General features: G+C 44.3%; 1 protein-coding gene across 1 annotated transcript in view; it reads right to left on the minus strand.

Moving 5' to 3' along the window:
• The window catches only part of DIP2C (disco interacting protein 2 homolog C), a 443,314-nt gene extending 435,878 nt beyond the window's left edge, over window positions 1-7,436 (minus strand). Inside the window, exon 1 of the mRNA XM_075827418.1 lies at window positions 7,336-7,436. The gene's annotated coding sequence lies outside the window, so the exon portion shown is untranslated. The remainder of the gene's footprint in view (window positions 1-7,335) is intronic.
• Between the last annotated feature and the right edge of the window lie 5,661 nt (window positions 7,437-13,097).

The following is a 13,097-nucleotide window of genomic DNA, read 5'->3' on the forward strand; positions in this document are numbered from 1 at the left end:
GCCCCCCCTCATAGTCATGCAGGACTCTGTATAATGGAGATGTGATGTAACTGTCCTGGGAAAGCTGGGTGATAAACAATATGCCCGCTGTTAGTGTGGTACCCAGCTTTCCCGGACCCCTGAAAGATAAATCTCTCTAGTTGTGCTGAGACTGAGAGGTTCATTAGTCACATTCTCAAACAGTCTCAGCACAACTAGAGAGATTTACCATTCAGGGGTCTGGGAAAGCTGGGTGACCACCATTACCACTCGTACTGGAGTGTGAGAGGTTCATTAGTCACATCCCCAAACACACTCCAGTAGGAGGGGTAATGGTGGTCACCCAGCTTTCCCAGACCCCTGGAAGGTAAATCTCTCTAGTTGTGCTGAGACTGAGAGGTTCATTAGTCACATCCCCAAACAGTCTCAGCACAACTAGAGAGATTTACCGTTCAGGGGTCTGGGAAAGCTGGGTGACCACCATTACCCCTCCTACTGGAGTGTGAGAGGTTCATTAGTCACATCCCCAAACACACTCCAGTAGGAGGGGTAATGGTGGTCACCCAGCTTTCCCAGAAGCAGATATAACCAGGAAAGGGCTGGATGGACGGGCTGAGGGTGCACAGGGTTTTTGGTGATCCCCCTCTGTCATGTGATCAGACCTAGGTTACCGGTTCATCAGATGGGGTTCATGTGACTATAAATATGTCCATAACAAGAGACCATGCACTCAGGACAAGCCCTGCCCTCATGCCGTAGTTGTGTGGTTCTGTCTGCAGTGATGGTGGTGGGTGGCTCGGGTCATCTCGGGACAGAAGGAGTGTCCGGATGGGAGACACAGCGCCGCACCTGTCCTCAGGTTGTGTCTGGTATTGCAGTTCACCTCCATTGAAGTGAATAGGACAGACCTGTAATACCACACACGACCTGAGGACAGGTGCGGCGCCATGTTTTCCTGGACGAGCCCTTTAAGACTTTTCCCGTGTGTGTGTGTGTGCGTGTCAGAGCGGAGTGTGCACGGGCGCCGCTGATACTTCATAGCCGCTTATCAGCTGTTTTGAAGAATCAGCGGCGAGAGCGCGCGCGCGCGCACACACACACACACACACACACACACACACACTCCCAAGTGAAATCAAGCATTTCTTTATGTCGTTTTTGGCACGTAAAATGTGCACAAAAAAAACGCAACAAATACACGCCGTGTGAACCTGTCAACTGAAAAGTCATTCACTTCACTTTCATCATTCTAAGGGTATGTTCACACGCAATGTTTTCAGCTGAAAAATCGGAAGCAGAACGCCTACAAGCATCTGCCCATTGGTTTCAATGGGAAATACAGCGTTCTGTTCCGACAGGGCGTTTTTTACGTGGTCGTTTTACAAAAACGGCACGTAAAAAGACGCCCGCTAAATTGAAGTGCACATCACTTCTTGGGACGTTTTTGGAGCCTTTTTTCATTGACTTTATAGAAAAACAGCTCCAAAAACGTCCGTAAAAACGCGAGTTTGATTAAAAAATGGCTGAAAATCAGGAGCTGGTTTCCCTTTGTTTCCCTTAGGGTATGTGCACACGATGAGAGGCTTTTACGTCTGAAAAGACAGACTGTTTTCAGGAGAAAACAGCAGCCTCGTTTCAGACGTAAAAGCTCCTCCTCGTAATATGCGAGGCGTCTTTGACGTTTGTAATCTTTGAGCTGCTCTTCATTGACTTCAATGAAGAATGGCTCAAATTACGTTGCAAAGAAGTGTCCTGCACATCTTTGCCGAGGCAGTCATTTTACGCGTCGTCGTTTGACAGCTGTCAAATGACGACGTGTAAATGACAGGTCGTCTGCACAGTACGTCGGCAAACCCATTCAAATGAATGGGCAGATGTTTGCCGACGTATTGTAGCCCTATTTTCAGGCGTAAAACGAGGCATAATACACCTCGTTTACGTCTGGAAATAGGTCGTGTGAACCCAGCCTTAGCCTTTTGGTGTGTCCTATAACTTCTCTCAGCTGCAGAATCACACCCGAAATGACTGCCGGACACTGCTTAGCAATTTAAAGACACCTTTTCCTGGCTTGTAGGAGGGGGGGGGGGTGAGATTCCCTCCCACATTTACGGCAGCTGTGAGTCAGGTTGCTTTGCCTTATTCACCTTGCTGAAATTCTGGGAAGTGCCCCCCCCCCCCTGGTGGCCAACATAGGAAAACATGTCAAATTATTATTTAATTTTTAATACTTTCCACCATGTGGAAGAAAAAAATAAATAAATCTTTCACACACACAACACTCTATTGACGTAAAAATAAAAAAGTTATGGCTCTAGGAAGGCGGCGAGTGAAAAACGAAAATGCAAAAGAAAAATGAAAAATGGCTTGGACTTTAAGGGGTCAAACAACAGGGAATGGTTCTTTAAGGTTATATTCACACACAGCGGATTTTTTTCCCCAGAAACCACAAACAATTTAAAGCTTCAGAGCTATTTAGAGTCTCAAAGTATTCAGCTTTTTCTCCTCTGTATGGCTCACTCTGCTTTTACAGTGAATTCAAAACCGTGCCAGATCTGTGGCCGCCTAAACAGAAATCTGCAAATATACAGTACTGTGTCTTCATAGTTCGGGGCCCACACTTTGTCAACTGGCCGGGGCCCATGGTACCTCTAATCCGCCCTTGAGTGTATTTCTATACTTATTGAATGGGTCATATTGATACTCCAATGTATCAGAGTAGTTTTTCTATATAATTGGATAAATGTAGGTGGGTCCTACCTCTTTGGGGCGGATCTGGCAAAGGCCCCTCTCTGTTAAAATAAACATTCATGCATGGTCGATCTGAGCATGTATGTTTATGAAGAGTTGGAAGAGACCGCTATCTCATGTGAATAGCCAGCTCTAATCTGCAATTACTACTACTACTACTACTACTACTACTACTACTACTACTTCTTTTAACATAAGGTATATTACATAGCGAGAGCACAATCTGTGCTTTGTTAATTAAGTAGTAGTTGATTTAAGTTTTAGAACCCCTTTAATTACAGGCCATAATACATATGTTGAAAATTCTGAGAAAAATATCACTTCCCAGTTTTTACTCTTTGAGCCTTTTACAAAATCACTATGATTAAATTAAATAAAAAAAATACTTACCTAGAAATCCTAACTCCAAATCTCAGGATCGATGGTCATCTTCTTCCTCCATCCCCTGAGCCTGGTAGATCTTGTGATCTATGGTCATAGTTCAATGGTGATTTCTGCCAAATGTTTACAAACTACAATTTTAAATTATCAGGGTTTATTTGATCAAGCAAATTTCATAGATGGAGAAAAGAACCACCCATGACAGGAGGGTCTGGTGTTTTTCCTTCCGTCTATACTCTTTCAATAACTCTTTGGGCAATTTCCCACACACTCGCACCAGTTCCTCTGGAGATGGATGTCCTGCAAAATGGTTGGGAACAAAAAGGGCTGGACCCTCTCTCACCAAGGGCCCCTATATTGAGCTGCATTGTCTACCTCTATGGTATGCTCACACTTGGCCGTAGGCACTCTGTGTGCCACCATATGGTGCTCACTTTAGGGGACAATACCTCAGTAACACGGTATGCTATTTTTTTATCCAATAGAAAAAAAATCTCTGTATGCCTTCGTATTAAAGCGGAGGCATACAGAAGTACAGTAAGGCCCCATAGACTTCTCAAGGGTGCCGTATTATGGCTCCATACAACTTGGAGGTTGTACAAAGCCGAAATGTGGTTTTGTCCATCATCCCTAAAATAAATCTATTATAATTGCTTGTAGAGAGAAGAGAAATGGTTCAGAAAGATTTAGCTGTTTCTACAAATTAGCTAAATTGATTTGGAAATTAAGTTTGTCTGTGAATTCTACATTTCTAGAGATGGTTGAAATGATTAGTGGATCTTCTGATTCAATTCGCGAATTTTGAGACTCAAAGATGGCGTATTAAAGTGATCATTACGACTGTAATGCCTGAACAGTGATATGTCCATCACTAGTATCAATACGCTTGTCTCTAATAATGAGGATCTATAAACTCTATGAGCAACTTTAGGAATGGCTGAAGATTTATCTGTCGATTGCTAGTGATGCATGAAAACAATATGACCTTTGATAGTAATGCCTGAAGAGCAATATTCCCATCTCTAGTAATGCCTGAAGAGTGATCTGTCCATCTCCAGTATCGTCTGAAGATTAATATGCTTAGCGCTTAAAAAATGAAGATTGACATGCCCTCTCTTGGAAGTGATATACCAATCGCTAGTAATGCCTGAAGAAATTATCACAATCACTAGTAATGCCTAAAGATCAATATGCCCATCTCTAATAATACTCGTAGAGTCATATACCCATCCTCAGTATTATTTTAGATCATCTCTAAAATGAAGATTGATATGCACCACTCTTGGAATGGCTGAAGATCGATATTCCAATCACTAGTAATGCCTGAGGAGCAATATATCCTTAGCTTGTCATGGCTGAAGATAATCGACCTATTTCGCCACTTGTAAACAGCTTTTAAAGTTTCCTGGTGTATAGATTTGTTATTTCACATCATATTCACATCACCACTTGTAATTACAGCCACTTTTAGCTACCAACGCTGTACTAGAAATCTGCGGAAACCGTACTCCACCCTTAATATAGAGATTTGCCTGCATTCATACATCTGTTTGTAGTTAAACAATCCCTTTAGAATTGCATACTTTTACATAAGTCAAGTGACAGTTGATAAATGAGAACGAGCAGTGTAAAATGGGCTTTTAGATCTTTTGATAGGAAAATACCCAAATAAAATAGAAGCTTCTATTGTGTGACTCATAAACCGCGTCCAGATGCTCTATTGTAAGACGGAGCGTATCTCTGTGATGAACCACATGAAGGAACAATGGTGACATATGTGATCATCATAATAACGTCTTAATCTGTAAACTGCATGGAGCAGTCTGCATGGTCGTATGTAAAAGTAATAGCAATTACAAGTCTCTTAGACTGTTACAGATGAATATAATTATGAACTGAATGCAGATGTCTATATGTATCGGCCTCTGCATACCATTTTTTCAGTATTCTCTACTTTCTTCTAACCCTTTTCATTCCGGCACTGACTTTGGGTTAATTTACAAACATGCAAAATTTGTGCCGTTGGTAACAGTTATGCAAATCAGGAGATAATGCAGCTGCTGGTACATTAATGACACGTCTGTAACTTCTTATACCAGTTATTAAGCTCCGTGCCATGCTGAGCTTGCAGCTTCTCCATGCAAATGACCAAGATACTGGCTGTGAGCATGCAGTTTTTAAAAAGAGCCATTTATAATCACGTAGGTATCCTGATAGGAATGGATTATGTTTGCAGCATTATTTCAGATGAAGACTTGTTTTGGGAGTGAAAAGTATAACAAGCTTTGGATCTTAAATTGTCAGCTGTTTCTGGTTTTATAGATTTGTCTCATGGATATGTAATTAATTTTCATTATTGACCAATTGCATAATAGGCGTCTTTTATTCTGTACGAAAGAGTCCTCATAGATATAAAATGCAATAAAAACGCCAACATATCCACGTAAGGTGTTAAAAGTGTAGCTAGTTTTTCCTTCACTAGTGCACTGCCCAAGCCCTGTATCTAAATACGGATGTAGCAAAATGTAACTTGACTGATAACTTGCTGCAGCGTCCTATCACACAACAAAAGCCATTAAAAAAAGTAAAATCAAAGTTTATTGCCACAGCGTATTTTACACATTAAGGCCGGATTCACACGAGCGTGTGCATTTTGCACGTGCAAAAAATACGGCGTTTTGCGCGCGCAAAAGGTACTTAACAGCTCCATGTGTCAGCCCCATCATTATGACACTCCGTTTGGATGTTTGTACACAGAAAAGCATGTGGTGCTTTTCTGTTTTCATTCATAGTTTTACAGCTGCTGCGCGAATCACACTCGTCCCACGGAAGTGCTTCCGTGCGGTGCGCGTGATTTGACTTCAATGGGTACGTGATGCGCGAAATACGCACAAAGAACGGACATATCGTGAGTTTTTCGCAGCGGACTCACGCTGCATAAAAATCACACAACTGTCTGCATGGCTCCGTAGACTAATATAGGTTCGTGCGACGCGCGTGAAAATCACGCGCGTTGCACGGACGTATATCCCGTTCGTCTGAATAAGTCTTAAATCTGTCCCTGAATTTTGCTCAAAAAAATGCATCACAAACTGCACTGTATGAATTTGCCTGTTTTTTATATTTACAATTGCCCAAACCTGACATGAATGGGAGTTGTCGGGCAGTAAGCACAGACCCAATACTGAAGCTCCTATGTCATGACCTCAGAGACAGACGTTCAGGCCTCACATTGTGAGAAAAGGGCATTAAATGTCCAGAGAGCACAGTGATTATTGACCCCAATCTCTGCAGAGCTATTTAAAGGTAATAATCAAATAACTGATTAAGTGGAGGATAACTTATCTAATAGACACAGAAGCCAAGAATTGGAAACAAATTGGCCAGATCTTTATCATCAGAAGCTACAGCTCTTTGTCTGCCAGAAATCAACAAAAGTCTGTAGATTCCGCTATTACCTCGTAGAAAAACTGTGATAGCTGTGAATTATGTTCTGTTGTTCTCCCACAACAGCTTCATCTCATGTTTTGGATGAGCACCTGGTATCCTTATAACTTCCAGTACAGACTTCTAAGAAACGACCTTTAAGTGAACCTCAGTCATGAGCAGAATACAAAAATGCTCATTTATTTTCACAACTCATAGAAGACCTTTAGAAAGGAAAATTTTTGAATATATATTTTTCTCTGCATTTGACAGTCTTAAGGTCCTCTTACACAGCCCGATATGGGCCGTGAAAACGAGCGTCGATCAACGAGGCAGCTAATTGGTCAGCCAGAGGCGTAGCTAGGTTCTCCAGCACCCGGGGCAAAGATTCAGATTGGCGCCCCCCCCAACCTCTTTCCGGACATCTCCTTCCCCCTCGCCGTGTTTGTTTTCTCTACCAATCGATGTGTAATTTCTTTTTATGTAACGCGAGCATAAAATTATTTGTACATTTCACAAGCAATATGGTTCTATACACAACACCAGAACCAAGCTCGGTACATATATACAGCACCAGAACAAATATAGCTAAATTTAGTGCAACCCCTGACGTATAGGTTTGTACGGCGTAAAACTACAGCTGCTAGCATAGCCCGAAAAATGGTAAGGATATGCTGGGAGATGCCGTTTCACAAAAAATAAATCCTATCATAATCACACCACCCATCATCTTGCTGCAGATCATACAGTGACTACATTACTGATTAGAGGCAGAATAAACATTTACATTAAGTGACTCACCGGTGACGTCTCAGATTCTAGTTCTTTTTCTCCATTTGGTCCAGACCTCTATGATGACTTCTCCCGGTCCATTTCTGCAGTTTGCCGCTCACATGTCTTCAGCTTCTCACTTTTCCAACATTTCTGCACCTATAAATAAATATAAAGTTATCATTATACCACACACTACGCCCCTAAATATAATAGCACCATACACTGCACCTCTAATTATAATAGCACCATACACCGTGTCCCACACACACTGTGCCCCCTGTAGATAGTGCCTGCCATAGAGCCCCCTGTAGATAGTGCCTGCCATAGAGCCCCCTGTAGATAGTGCCTGCCATAGAGCCCCTGTAGATAGTGCCCCCATATAGACCACCCCTGTATATAGTGTCCCACAAATAACTCCCTCTATAGTGCTCTACAGATAGCCCACCCCTGTATATAGCCCCCTGTAGATATAGCCCACCCCTGTATATAGAGCTCTACAGATAGCCCAACCATGTATGTAGCCCCCCTGTAGATATAGTCCACCCCTGTATATAGTGCTCCACATATAGTCCACCCCGTATATAGTGCTCCACATATAGTCCACCGCTGTATATAGTGCTCCACATATAGTCCACCCCTGTATATAGTGTTTCACAGATAGCCCACCCCTGTATATAGCCCCCCCCTTGTACATATAGTCCACCCCTGTATATAGCCCCCCCCTTGTACATATAGTCCACCCCTGTATATAGTGCTCCACTAGATAGTCCACCCCTGTATATAGTGCTCCACAGATAGCCCACCCCTGTATATAGCCCCCTGTAGATATAGCCCACCCCTGTATATAGAGCTCTACAGATAGCCCAACCATGTATGTAGCCCCCTGTAGATATAGTCCACCCCTGTATATAGTGCTCCACATATAGTCCACCCCTGTATATAGTGCTCCACATATAGTCCACTCCTGTATATAGTGCTCCACATATAGTCCACCCCTGTATATAGTGTTTCACAGATAGCCCACCCCTGTATATAGCCCCCCCTTGTACATATAGTCCACCCCTGTATATAGCCCCCCCCTTGTACATATAGTCCACCCCTGTATATAGTGCTCCACTAGATAGTCCACCCCTGTATATAGTGCTCCACAGATAGCCCACCCCTGTATATACTATATACAAGGGTGGGCTATCTGTGGAGCACTATATACAGGGGTGGACTATATGTACAAGGGGGCTATATACAGGGGTGGGCTTTCTGTGGAGCACTATAGGGGGAGCTATTTGTGGGATACTATATACAGGGGTGGGCTATATCTACAAGGGGACTATATACAGGGGTGGGCTATATCTACAGGGGGACTATATCTACAGAGGGACTATATACAGGGGTGGGCTATCTACAGGGGGACCATATCTACAGGGGACCATATCTACAGGGCTGGGATATACACAGGGGGGCTATATCTACAGGGGTGGGCTATACACAGGGGGCTATATCTACAGAGGGGGGCTATATACAGGGGTGGGCTATACACAGGGGGGCTATATCTACAGGGGTGGGCTATACATAGGGGGGCTATATACAGGGGTGGGCTATATACAGGGGGAATATATCTACAGGGGGCTATATCTACAGGGTTGGGCTATATACAGGGCGACTATATCTACAGGGGGGCTATATACTGGGGTGGGCTATATATGGAGCACCATATACAGGGGTGGGCTATATCTACAGGGGGCTATATACTATATAGCCCACCCCTGTATATGGTGCTCTATAGACAGCCCACTCCAGTATATAGCCCCCCTGTAGATATAGTCCCCCTGTATATAGCCCCCCTGTAGATATAGTCCCCCTTTATATAGCCCAGCAGATATAGTCCCCCTGTATATAGCCCAGCCCTGTAGATATAGTCCCCCTGTATATAGCCCCCCTGTAGATATAGTCCCCCTGTATATAGCCACCCTGTAGATATAGTCCCCCTGTATATAGCCCAGCAGATATAGTCCCCCTGTATATAGCCCACCCCTGTAGATATAGTCCCCCTGTATATAGCCCCCCTGTAGATATAGTCCTCCTGTATATAGCCCAGCAGATATAGTCCCCCTGTATATAGCCCACCCCTGTAGATATAGTCCCCCTGTATATAGCCCAGCAGATATAGTCCCCCTGTATATAGCCCAGCAGATATAGTCCCCCTGTATATAGCCCCCCTGTAGATATAGTCCCCCTGTATATAGCCCAGCAGATATAGTCCTCCTGTATATAGCCCACCCCTGTAGATATAGCCCCCCTGTAGATATAGTCCCCCTGTATATAGCCCAGCAGATATAGTCCTCCTGTATATAGCCCACCCCTGTAGATATAGCCCCCTGTAGATATAGTCCCCCTGTATATAGCCCAGCCCTGTAGATATAGTCCCCCTGTATATAGCCCCCCTGTAGATATAGTCCCCCTGTATATAGCCCCCCTGTAGATATAGCCCCCCTGTATATAGCCCAGCAGATATAGTCCCCCTGTATATAGCCCAGCAGATATAGTCCCCCTGTATATAGCCCAGCCCTGTAGATATAGTCCCCCTGTATATAGCCCAGCCCTGTAGATATAGTCCCTCTGTATATAGCCCAGCCCTGTAGATATAGTCCCCCTGTAGATAGACACCCCCCGTAGATAAAGTCTCCCGTGTAGATATAGTCCCCCCGCAGATACAGCCACACGTCTATTACAATTAAAAAAAAATAAAAAAAAATTCTAACTCACCTTAATCCCGCTCCCACGCCGTCCGGCAGCCATGGAGACCTGCTCTCTTCTGCGCAGGTCTCCAGGGGGTTGAACACAGCGTCTATGAAAGGCGCTGATTGGCTGGGCAGGATGACTTTCCCTGCCAGTCAGTCAGCGCCTTTCATCGACGGAAGCGTCACGTCGCTTCATTGGTGGAGAGGCGCTGAATTCATTGCTTCTAATTGTACCTGTGTCCTTGCGACACAGGTACAATTATAGTGCAGGAGGAGGGGGCCCCCCCCTAGCTACGCCCCTGGGTCAGCGATCGTTTGCTCCTTTCAAATAGAGCAATGATCAGTAAGGTATAGGGGCGTGCATTTTTTAGTGCTGGTCTCGAAAATCAGCTAAAAGAAAAACCCATATGGAATCATGAAATGTCACTGTAACATAGTACAACATCATGCAGCTATTGCTTACAATCTTACTAGACTAGACAGGTTTTACAATATCGAAAAAAATAAAAAAAACATATTTGCATCAAAAGTTGCAAAAATTTGCATGGAAATTTCAAATCCTTCTTTGAAATGCAGAGGTGTAGCTAGGGGGAGGCTGGAGAGGCATGTGCCCCAGGAGGGCACCAACAAACCACTGTGCCTTGTCCAGGGTATTTAAATACAAAGCTAGGACAGCAAACTGATTTTTTGCCTGATTTTAGTTACAACTCTGTGCAATAAAGGTCACATGGCATTATGTCAATGACTGTTTATCAGAAAATAACATCAGTGAGTATTCCTGAGCTCAGAGACTGCAACTAAGGTACTTTTACACGGCTGATCGGCTCTTCACTTCTTGCAAAACTACAACTCCCAGCTATAGTTTCGCAAAAGTTGGGAACCACTGTTGATTAGGGTCCAGAAGTCTAATGAACAGTGTTAGACCCTGTAGAGGCTATTTTCTTCTTACAATAGAAACGGGGCTGAGGTATGACAATTTAATTACCATGGTCCTGCTGAATGGGCAACATGAAGACGCTGGTGGGAATACAAAGTCAGTAAGAATTGAAGGGGTATCTCAGGCCATTTCCCACCAAAGTCAATGATGGCATATAGTCAGTATATGCCATTACTTACTGGTCGATGGGAATTTAACTGCAGTTTCTTGTTTGATTTTACCTGTACGGTAGTGCGCCTTGCCACCTATGTTGCAGTTCTCGTCACAGTGGGTAATCGGAACCTACGTCCCTTCCATTTCTGGATTGGCAGTAGTCCCAGAGGTGAGATGACCACAGATCAAAATGTTAGGGCATATCCTGGCGATTGCATTTCTCCTATTGCAAACAGCTGGTCCAGGGAGCTTGAAGCAGTGAGGCCCTTATCAATCAGATTTTGGTAGGGTGATCGATAAAATAAGTACAGCACAACCCTGTGTAGGCCCCATTTACACATGTTATTGTGGTGGGGTATAACTATAGGGGTTGCAGTGGTGTCTGGGTATTAAGTCTTGTGGGCCACAATGGCCAATTTGCCTTAGAACAAAATGACAAACTGTACAGTGTTGCGGAATATTCTAGCGTTACATACGTAACGGGAAAAGAGATAAGAGAATTCCAGTGTTTATTTTCTGTACTGTTACATGTTCCTGTTTATCCATGTACTGTGAGTGTGTGCATTGCCTCTGTGCTGTGACATCACTGTTTATTATCCATGCACTGTGGCCGTGTGCATTACCTTTGTACTGTGACATCACTGTATTCCTTATCATTGTATTATAATGCTGTCTTTATTATCTCTGTACTGTGACATCACTGTATATTATACATGTTCTGTGGCTGTGTGCATTACCTTTGTACCATACCTCCCAACCGTCCCGGTGTCAACTGTATCTGCGTCCCCAGGACGCAGATACAGTTGAACCCGATGCTGAAACAGGGAACCATCAGATCCCTGCTTCAGTATTAGTACAGAGGACTCCCCGGGCACAGCGCTACTTTAAGTACTGAGCCTGGGGAAGCCCTTGACGTCACTGTCCATATATGGATAGTGACGTCAGAAGCTCCTCCTGCAGCGGAATCCACTGCCAGAGCATTGCCGACGCTCTAGCCGGGGATTCCTCTCATAGAGGGGATTCCCGACGTCACTGTCCATATATGGAGAGTGATATCAAGGGCTCCACCTGGAGTGGAATACCCAGCCACAGCGTGGCCCATGCTCCCCTAAAGGGAGTCCCAATGGCTATGGGGGGGGGGAGTAGCGCTATCTACAAGGGGGGTGACACTATTTTTAAGGGGGTGTGGCACTATTTATGTGGGCACTCGCACTTTATATGTGGGCACTGGCACTAGGGGCAGCTAAGGGTGCATTATGCTGTATGGGGGCAGCTAAGGCGGCATTACAATGTATGGGGGTAGCTAGGAGGGAATTATACTGTATGGTGGCAGCTAAAGGGGCATTATAATGTATGGGGGCAGCTATGGGGGCATTATACAGTATAGGCAAGCTATAGGGGCATTATACTGTATAGGCAGCTGAGCGGGCATTATAGTACATGGTGGCAGCTGACGGGGCATTATACTGTATGGGGACAGCTAAGTGGGCATTATACTGTATGGTGGCAGCTAAAGGGGCATTATACTGTATGAGGGCAGCTATGGGGGCATTATACTGTATGGGAAGCTGTGGAGGCATTATAGTGTATGGTGGCAGCTAAGGCTGGGTTCACATGACCTATTTTCAGGCGTAAACGAGGTGTATTATGCCTCGATTTATGCCTGAAAATAAGGCCACAATACGTCGGCAAACATCTGCCCATTCATTTGAATGGGTTTGCCGACGTATTGTGCAGACGACCTGTAATTTACGCGTTGTCGTTTGACAGCTGTCAAACGACGACGCGTAAATTGACTGCCTCGGCAAAGAAGTGCAGGGCACTTCTTTGCAACGTAATTTGAGCCGTTCTTCATTGAACTCAATGAAGAGCAGCTCAAGATTTACGAGCATCACTGACGCCTCGCATAATACGAGGAGGAGCTTTTACGGCTGAAACGAGGCAGCTGTTTTCTCCTGAAA

Source organism: Rhinoderma darwinii, chromosome 5, assembly GCF_050947455.1.
Source record: "Rhinoderma darwinii isolate aRhiDar2 chromosome 5, aRhiDar2.hap1, whole genome shotgun sequence".
Lineage (NCBI taxonomy): Eukaryota > Metazoa > Chordata > Amphibia > Anura > Rhinodermatidae > Rhinoderma > Rhinoderma darwinii.